At 47.6% G+C, this 10,401-nt stretch overlaps 1 long non-coding RNA gene across 1 annotated transcript; it reads right to left on the bottom strand.

Annotated features, from left to right (window-relative positions):
- Positions 1-1,503: 1,503 nt before the first annotated feature.
- Positions 1,504-9,872, bottom strand: LOC125449873 (uncharacterized). The gene is made up of 2 exons (XR_009443046.1): positions 9,720-9,872; positions 1,504-4,557 (listed from the first exon to the last, which is right to left on the bottom strand). It is a non-coding gene; the product is annotated as an uncharacterized LOC125449873 (long non-coding RNA).
- Positions 9,873-10,401: the final 529 nt, after the last annotated feature.

Below are 10,401 nucleotides of genomic sequence, written 5' to 3'. Positions count from 1 at the left end.
GATGACCAAAGAACAGCGTTATTAAAAAGGTTAAAAACTGTGGAAAACTGTGACACAAAGGGATTCAGGAACAATTGTGCAAGAAACACAAAGTGAGCACACAGTAGCAACAGGTAATCAGGAACGGTAATGGGATGTTAGCCCTTATGTCAAGGTGTTTGCAGTATAAGAGTTTGGAATACATGTCTTAGGACAAATGTACTAATTACTGGTAAGACCACATCTGGAAGAATGTGAGCAGCTTATTCAAGTAAATATAATCACGTCACTGAAGGCATTTCAGAGAAGATGAACGAGAATGATCATTGGTTTGGAGGGATTACCTTTTAAGCTAAGACTAAACAGGTCTGGAATCTACTAACTAGATTTTCAAAGAATGAAAGATGATCTAATTAAAAATACAGGATTCTTAAACGGAGTTGACAGGATAGCTGCTGAGGGGATATTTCCCATCATGGGAGCAGATTCTTGATCAGGTGGGGAATAGAGGGTTCTGTTTTGGGATTGTCAAGCTCAAGGCATCACAGACATGGGGAAGGGGTTTCAGTCACAAATGAGCTGGAGAAAAGGAGCATTTTAGAGATTGAAGTTTCTGGCATTTGTGATTGACCATGATGTATGGTAAGATGTTCATCCTGAGGCCAGATATGAGAGCAGATTGAAGAGAGTGCAGTTCAGCCTCAGACAGTTCCCAATGAGAGGGATGGATTCAGTACAGTAGTAAGGAAAAACAATTTGTAATAATAACTGAAGGCAATGGGTTTAACTATCTAAGTGTTATTGGAGGAAATTTCAGCTAATCAAGTAGTGGAAGCATGATAAGCAGTTTTATAATTGAGTAACAGTGGAGCAAAGGAGAGCGATGAAGGGAAGATAGATCTGAACATTATAGAGTACACGTGAAACCTAACAGTGCTCGTGGAAGACCTCACCTCCTGGCAGTATGTCGGTGAGAAACAGGATGGGCCAAGGATAGATCCTTGAGAGACATCAACTACATAAGATTTCAGACAGGAAAGAGAGAGGGGAGATGGAGTGGGATTTTCCAATTGCAGTGAGGTCAAATATTGGATTAAAAACAGAATGGGTGAGAAGGACATAACCAGAAAAGAGAAACAGACAGAACAAGTAACAATGTCTGTGAACTGGCATGGGGGAAAGAGACAAGGAGGAAGAGAAATAAGAGTTGGAATATTTGTTGTTTAAGTGAGAATAGGGCAAAGGGTTAAGATGAGCTTTGATAAGGCTTGACATGAGACTGGACAAAGATGCAAGTTTAAGCCTAAAACGAGGAGCAACATGCCAGGCAATTTGGTTTGGTGGGCGAGTGGAAGAGAGGGAAGCAACAGAGGCAGCTGATTGGATTGTCTCAATTTTAGTGACATAGAAACTCCATGTGTCTCCCTCACTTGCTGTTGGAGGGGAGGATGGAGGAGACAGGATGATGGCCGTGTTTTGCAAAGAATGCCTGTGTTAGTGATGTTTAAAAACGAGTGAACAAACTTGATGAATTTAACTTTTATCCAGAATATTAAAATGTACAACAGAAGTCCGCGCTCGAATCCCATCTCAGCAGATGGTGGAATTTGAATTCAATTTTAAAAATGGAATTAAGAATCAACTGTTGCCATGGAACCATTGCTAATGTCCTTTAGGGAAAGAAATTTGTCAAACTCAGCAAGCCACTCAGTTACAAATCACTGCAAAGCCTCAACAAAGCAACGAAACTGGGTGGGCCACTTGGCATCTACTAAGCAACTAGTAAAGACAACTGCACAACTCCAGAATCAGCCCTATTCACCCCACAAACTCCTGCTTACTAATATCTGGGGGCTAGTGACAAAATTTGGAGAGCTGACTCAAAGACTAGTCAAGAAACAGCGTCAGACTAATGGAATCATACCTTACAGACAATGACACAGCACAACATCGTGGGCCGAAGGGCCTGTACTGTGCTGTACTTTTCTATGTTCTATGTAACACGTCACCATCACTGTCCTTAAATAAAGGCCTGTCCCACAAGCAGGACAGACCCGGAAGGCGTGGCAGCACACTGCTATTCCAACCGGATTATTTGGCCTGGGAGTACTGACATTCACACCTGGAAGTATCACGGCTCCTGCTGATTACCATGTACCATCCTCCCTCAATTCGTAAATCAGCAGCAGTATTATCACTAGATTATTAATCCAGAGACTCAGAAAACATTCTGGGGACCTGGGTTCGAATCCTGCCATGGCAGACGGTGGAATTTGAATTAAATAATGATCTGGAATTAAGATTATAATGAGCACAATGAAAACATTGCCAATTATCAGGAAAGATCCATCTGGTTCATTTAGGTCTTTTCGGGAAGGAAATCTGCCATCTTTACCTGGTCTGGACGACGTGACTCCAAACCCACAGCGATATGGTTGACTCTTAACTACCTTCTGGGCAATTAGGGATGGGCAATAAATGCTGGTCCAGCCAGCGATTTCCACATTCGAAGAGTGAATTTTAATTAAAAAAAACTCCATGTTGAACAACATTTGGAGAAAGAACTGAGAGTGTAAACGGCACAAAATGTACTCAGTGTCCACCATCAGGAATAATTTGCAGCAGGATTACCAATCAAGCTGGTCGGGTCCCAAAGGACAAAGCTGCCTGGCTGGGCCTGCAGCAGGTGGTGCCACAACCAACAGAAGGGAAAAACATAGCTGATCACATCGTCAAGAATTTCCCAGCTGCAGAGGCATCTGTCCATGAGAGAAATGATAACAGCGACAGGCGCACAGACCTGTGGAGACAAAGCCTAATCATAAACTTGAGAATACCTTCCACTGTGTTGAGCGGCACTAACACTGGCTAAATGGGACAGACTTGGAATAGATGTAGGAACTCAAAACCAGACATCTATGAGGCTTTGTGGGACATCAACAGCAGCACAACTTACTCCGGCACAGTCTACAACCTCATAGGCCAGCATATTGTGCACTCAAACATTACCATTGATCCAGGAGAACCACACTAATTGAATGGAGAGTGTAGGAGGGCATGCCAAGAACAGCACCAGGCATACCTAAATATAAGGTGCCAACCTGGTAAAACTACCAAACAGGACTATCTGCATGCGAAATAGCATAAGCAGCAAGAGTCAGAGCTGAGCCATCCCATAACCAATAGATCAGATCTAAGCTCTGCAGTTCTGCCACACCCAGTAGTGAATGGTGATGGACAATTAAACAACTCACTGAAGGAAGCATGCCCGAAATCCCCATCCTTACTGACAGAGGAGCCCAAACTATCCATGCACAAGACAAGACTGCAGCAATCTTCAGCCAGAAGTGCCAACTGGATGATTCATCTCAGCTTTCTCCAGAGGTCCCCAACATCAGATGTGATTTTTCATCCAATTTGATTCATTTCAAATTATACTAATAAATGGATGAATAGTGTAAAGGTTACAGGCCCTGGAAACACTCTGGCAATAGTATTGATGACTAGTGCTCTAGAGCTTGCTTGCCGCCAAGCCAAACTGTTTCAGTCCTGCTACAGCACTGGCATCTACTGACAATTTGGAAAATTACCCAGGTCTGTTCAGCACAAAAACACAGAAAATTCAATCCGACCAATTTCCCCTCAAGCAGCCTACTCTCTATCATCAGTAAAGTGATGGAAGGTATCATCAACAGCACTATCAAGCAGCACTTACTCAGCAGTAACCTGCTCAGTGACACCCAGTTTGGGTCACGGCGGGCACTCGGTTCCTGATCTTATTGCAGATTTGATCCACAATTTCACAAACAGCTGAATTCCTGAGGTGAGGTGAGGATAAACAGCACAAAAACTACTGATTTCCACTTCAGTGGAAATGATCTGACAGTGACACCTTAGTTTCAGCTCATCTGCTGAACCTCTCATCTATTCCTGTGTTACCTCTAGATGTAACTATCCAAACTCACCGCCAGTCAGCCTCCCACATTCAATGTCCCTGTAACCTCAAGAATACCTAAAATTCTGCTGCACACAAGTTCATTTGTACCAAGACCTGTTCACCATCACTGCTGTGCTCCCTGACCCACAAAGGCTCCTATTTATAAGCAACAATTTAAAATTCCTGGCTGTGATGAGCCCTATCTCCCTGCACCACACAACTTTGACAACTCATTTAGTTCCAGACTCCAACAGTGTGTTTAATCATTGCTTCGCTCCTGGAGGCTGTTTCTACAGTTGCCAGGCAACATGGTCTGGAATTCCCATGATAAACCTCTTAGGTTTGCCTTCCTTCTTTAAGAGAGTCAGGAAAACTTGTGAATTTGGTAACCCGATCTAACATGACCTTACGTCAAAAGTTTCTTGATAATATTTTTGTGAAATTATAGAACATGATAAAAATACGAATAGTTTGTTGATTTGGACATACACCATCAGCTCTTGAGTATCGCTAGATGAACGATCTGTAACTTCTCAAATGACCGCATTGCAGGAGTACCATCATACGAACTGCAGCAGGACACGAAAGTTAAACAACACCTTCCCCACAGGCAACAGTGCTTTGGCAATGATCGCTGGTATCTGTGGAAGGAGAAACACACAGTAAATGTTGCAGAAGTGCAAAATGAATGACAGAATAAAAATGCTGTAGAATTTGGTGGTCTGAAATGGAAGAAAAATGCACTCTCTTTCTGGGAAAATATTTCCAAACTCTGAAAGATACCATTCAAAAATTAATCTGGTAACAGAGCAGCACATGGTCAGGGGGTGGGCAGCAGTGGAAAATTTATAAACAAAACAGGTATAAAGAAGTAACAAAAAAATACCATAGAGATCAAATATACCCATCATTAGAGACTGAAGACTTTAGACACCGACAAAGGTGATCAGGGAGCACAGAAGCAAGCAAGAGTGGTGCGAGCTGCTATGGTCCAACACTCTGGGAAAGAAATCCAGAAGAAACAAACATTTCCCATGGATAAGAGATAATAGGAATTGCAGATGCTGGAAAATCCAAGATAACAAGGTGTGGAGCTGGATAAACACAGCAGGCCAAAGAGCATCTTAGGAGCCGGAAAGCTGACGTTTCGGGCCTAGACCCATCAGAGATGAGGGAAGGGAAGAGGATTCTGAACTAAATAGCGAGAGACAGGGAGACAGATCGAAGATGGAGAGAGAAGATATGTGGACAGGAGTCAGACAAGTCAAAGAGGCCGGCATGGAGCAGGTGAAGGAGAGTACAGGCGGGGAGGTAGGGAGGTGATAGGTCAGTCCAGGGAGGACAGACAGGTCAAGGGAGCGGGATGAGGTTGGTCGGCAGGAAATGGGGGTGCAGCTTGAGGTGGGAGGTGGTGATAGGAGAGATTAAGAACAGGTTAGGGAGGCAGGAGCAAGCTGGGCTAGTTTTGGGATGCGGTGGCGGTATGGGAGATTTTGAAGCTTGTGAAATTCACATTGACACCATTGGGCTGCCAGGTTCCCAGGCAGAATATGAGTTGCTGTTCCTGCAACCCTTGGGTGGCATCGTTTGGCAGTGCAGGTGGCCCAGGATGGACATGTTGTCTGAGGAATGGGACGTGCAGTTGTTTAATGCGAACCGAGCGTAGGTGTTCTGCAAAGCAGTCCCCAAGACTCTGCTGGGTTTCCTCGATGTAGAGGAGGCCACAATGGGTACAGCGGATGCAGTATACCACATCAGCAGATGTGGAGGCGAATGTGGTGGGGGGGGGGGGGGGTGCAGCACTTCCTGTGGTTGCAGGGAGGAGTGCCAGGTGTGGCAGCATTGGAGGGGTGTGGAGCAGACAAGGGAGTCACGGAGAGAATGGTCCCGCCAGAAAACAGGAAAGGGTGGAGATGGAAAAATGTCTGATGGTGGAAGTGTCAGAGGATGATGCGTTGGATCTGGAGATTGGTGGGGTGGTATGTGAGGACAAGGGGGATTCTTTGTCAGTTGTTATCGCAGGGATGGGGGTGTGAGGTAGAAGTTGTGGAAAAATGCAGGAGACACAGTCAAGGGCTTTCTCGATCACTATGGTGGATGGGGGAGGTGGGGGGGGGGGGGGGGAAGTGTAGGTGGGGCTGGGGTTGCGGTCCTTGAAAAAAAAAGGATATCTGAGATGTACAAGAGTGGAACCCTGGGAGCAGATGCGGCAGAGGTGAAGGAATTGGGAATAGGAGATGGCATTTTTGCAGGACGGTGGGTGGGAAGAGGTGTATTCTAGGTAGCTGTGGGAGTCAGTGGGCTTGAAATGGATATCGGTTTCTAGATGGTTGCCCAAGATGGAAACAGAAGTCCAGGAAGGTGAGAGAGGTGTTAGAGATGGTCCAGGTGAACTTAAGGTTGGGGTGGTAGGTGTTGGCGATGTGGACGGACTGTTCGAGCTCCTCGTGGGAGCACGAGGCCGTGCCAATACAGTCATCCAAATACCGAAGGAAGAGGTTGGGTTCAGTGCCAGTGTAGGTACGGAACAGGGAGTGTTCCGACAAAGAGGCGGGCATAGCTTGGGCCCATCTGGGTACTCATGGCCACCACCTTTGTCTGTAGGAAGTGGGAGGAGTTGATAGAGAAGTTGTTGAGGGTGAGGACGAGTTCGCCTAAGCGCATAATGGGGTCAGTGGAGGGGAACTGCAGAACAGGAAATAGCGTAGGGCTTTTCAGCCATCTGTATAGGGAATGCAGGTGCTAATGTGGTGTACTGCATCCACTGTACCCGTTGTGGCCTCTTCTACATCGGGAAAACCAAGCAGAGGCTTGGGGACCACTTTACAGAACACCTACACTCAGTTCGCAATAAACAACTGCTCATCCCCACCTCCCTAACCTGTTCTTCATCTGACCTATCCCCTCCTCTCATCTCCAGCCACACCCCCATTTCCTACCTGCAACCTCATCCCACCCCTTTGACTTGGTCCTCTCTACATTGACTTATCCCCTCCCTACCTCCCCACCTACACTCACCATTATCTGCTCTATCCCCACCTCTTTAAGTTGTCTGTCTCCTCTGCACCTGCCTCCCCATCTCTCCCTATTTCAGAATCCACTTCCCCTCCCCCATTTCTGAAGGGTCTACGCCCAAAAACATCAGCTTTCCTGCTCCTCTGATGCAACCTGGCCTGCTGTGTTCCTCCAACTCCACACCTTGTTATCTCACTTTCTAACAGAGACAGCTGCAGTAGGCAATAGGTGCAGGAGTAGGCCATTCGGCCCTTCGAGCCAGCACCACCATTCGTTCTGATCAACCACAATCAGTATCCTGTTCCTGCCTTATTCCCATAACCCTTGATTCCACTATCTTTAACAGCTCTCTCTCTTTCTTGAAACTATCCAGAGGCTGGGCCTCCACTGCCTTCTGGGGCAGAGCATTCCATATATCTACCACTCAGAAGTTTCTCATCAACTCTGTTCTAAATGGCCTACTTCTTATTTTTAAACTGTGTCCTCTGGTTCTGGACTCATCCATCAGCAGAAACATGCTTCCTGCCTCCAGAGTGTCCAATCCTTTAATAATCTTGTACATCTCAAATCAGATCCCTTCTCATCCTCCTAAACTCAATTGTATACATGCACCTACACAGGCCCCAAATCCCACCTCTTCCTCCGTTACATTGATGACTGTATCGGCGCCACCTCTTGCTCCCCAGAGGAGCTTGAACAGTTCATCCACTTGACCAACACTTTCCACCCCAACCTTCAGTTCACCTGGGCCATCTCCAGCACATCCCTCACCTTCCTGGACCTCTCAGTCTCCATCTCAGGCAACCAGCTTGTTACTGATGTCCATTTCAAGCCCACCAACTCCCACAGCTACCTAGAATACACCTCCTCCCACCCACCCTCCTGCAAAAATTCCATCCCCTATTCCCAATTCCTCCGCCTCCGCCGCATCTGCTCCCACGATGAGGCATTCCACTCCCACACATCCCAGATGTCCAAGTTCTTCAAGGACCGCAACTTTCCCCCCACAGTGGTCGAGAACTCCCATGACCGCGTCTCCCACATTTCCCGTAACACATCCCTCACACCCCCCCCCCCCGACCACAACCACCCAAAGAGGATCCCCCTCGCTCTCACACACCACCCCACCAACCTCCGGATACAACGCATCATCCTTCGACACTTCCGCCATCTACAATCTGACCCCACCACCCAAGACATTTTCCCCATCCCCACCCCTGACTGCTTTCCGGAGTGACCACTCTCTCCGTGACTCCCTTGTTCGCTCCACACTGCCCTCCAACCCCACCACACCTGGCACCTTCCCCTGCAACCGCAGGAAATGCTACACTTGCCCCCACACCTCCTCCCTCACCCCTATCCCAGGCCCCAAGATGACTTTCCACATTAAGCAGAGGTTCACCTGCACATCTGACAATGTGGTGTACTGCACCCACTGTCCCCGGTGTGGGGAAACCAAGCGGAGGCTTGGGGACTGCTTTGCAGAACACCTCCGCTCGGATCGCAATAAACAACTGCACCTCCCAGTCGCAAACCATTTCTGCTCCCCCTCCCATTCTTTAGATGACATGTCCATCATGGGCCTCCTGCAGTGCCACAATGATGCCACCCGAAGGTTGCAGGAACAGCAGCTCATATTCCGCTTGGGAACCCTGCAGCCCAATGGTATCAATGTGGACTTCACCAGCTTCAAAATCTCCCCTTCCCCCACCGCATCCCAAAACCAGCCCAGTTCGTCCCCTCCCCCCACTGCACCACACAACCAGCCCAGCTCTTCCCCTCCACCCACTGCATCCCAAAACCAGTCTCTGCCTCCCTAACTTGTTCTTCCTCTCACCCATCCCTTCCTCCCACCCCAAGCCACACCTTCATCTCCTACCTACTAACCTCATCCCACCTCCTTGACCTGTCCATCTTCCTTGGACTGACCTATCCCCTCCCTCCCTCCCCACCTATACTCTCCTCCCCACCTATCTTCTTTTTTCTCCATCTTCGGTCCACCTCCCCCTCTCTCCCTATTTATTCCAGAACCCTCACCCCATCCCCCTCTCTGATGAAGGGTCTAGACCTGAAACGTCAGCTTTTGTGCTCCTGAGATGCTGCTGGGCCTGCTGTGTTCATCCAGCCTCACATTTTATTATCTTGGATTCTCCAGCATCTGCAGTTCCCATTATCACTGCATACAAGCCCAGTTGCGCCAATCTTTCAATATGATAGTTCCGCCATTCCAGGAATTGACCTCATGAACCTACACTGCACTCCCTCAATAGCCAGAATGTCCTTCCTCAAATGTGGAGACCAACACTGCACACAATATTCCAGGTGCAGTCTCACCAGGGCCCTGAACAGCTGCAGAAGGACCTCATTGCTCCTATACTCAATTCCTCTTGTTATGAAGGCCAGCATGCCATTCGGTTTCTTCACTGCCTACTGGACCTGCATGCCTGCTTTCATTGAAAGATGTACAAGAACACCCAGATCTCGTTGAACTTCCCCTTTACCTAACTTGACTGAAGCATGCGACAAGCCTAACCTTGGCCCTTTAAAAGTTTCACAGCTGCCGCGCATGCGCCCCGCAGATCATTGCCCCCAGTAAAGATGGTGGCGGTCACACGGGCCTATCGCCATCTGAGACATTGATTTGTTTTCTGCAAAACGTGAGACTGGGAATTTCAAATGTGTGTTTTCCGACGTGCACTAAGCGTTTGTAAAACTTCCAAACCCATACGAATATCGCTTCCCTCGCGCTTTCTGCCATTTTGCTTTCTTTACCGTGTCCTGCTGTTACCTCAATTGCACAAATCTTGGTCTCAGCGAAGGATCTAGGCCCGAAACGTCAGCTCTCCTGCTCCTCTGATACTGCTTGACCTGCTGTGTTCATCCAGCTGCACACCGTGTTATCTCAGCGACTCGACACCGCTCTCGTGGATGATCACGTGGTTTTCACTGAACCCACCCTCTCTTCATTCCGATTGGGAGACATCCCCGCGGTCATGCATGGCACCCCTGTGCTCCTATTGGCCGCGCACTGACATCAATCACACAGACGCCATTGTCAGCTGGAGCATGCGCAATGCTTCGTGTTGGAATTGTGAGAAGCTAATGATGGTCGTCACAATGTTGCATTTTGAGACAAATGAGACTGAGAACTGGATGAGAAAGATTGTTACATTAGCGATCCTGGGGTTTTACTAAGTCGCTCTGAGGAAGGGGCACTGCACCCGAAACGTTAACTCTGTCTTTTTACCTTCACAGATGCTGCCAGACCTGCTGTGCTTTTCCAGCAACTTTGTTTTTGTTCCTGATTTACAACATCCCAGTTCTTTTGTTATTTTTGTAATAAGTCACGCTTGAAAAGCCTTCCGGCAGCTCAAAGCTAAAGATAACTCTTGATACCGCTCGGTCAGCGAATAGAGAAATGGCGGTGAAATAAGGGTAATAAATCCAGGTTTAGCAGTCCTGAGGTAAGA

Source organism: Stegostoma tigrinum, chromosome 39 (assembly GCF_030684315.1).
Source record: "Stegostoma tigrinum isolate sSteTig4 chromosome 39, sSteTig4.hap1, whole genome shotgun sequence".
Taxonomy (NCBI): domain Eukaryota; kingdom Metazoa; phylum Chordata; class Chondrichthyes; order Orectolobiformes; family Stegostomatidae; genus Stegostoma; species Stegostoma tigrinum.
Note: the sequence above shows the minus strand (reverse complement) of the source record. Positions and strands in the feature narration are given on the sequence as shown.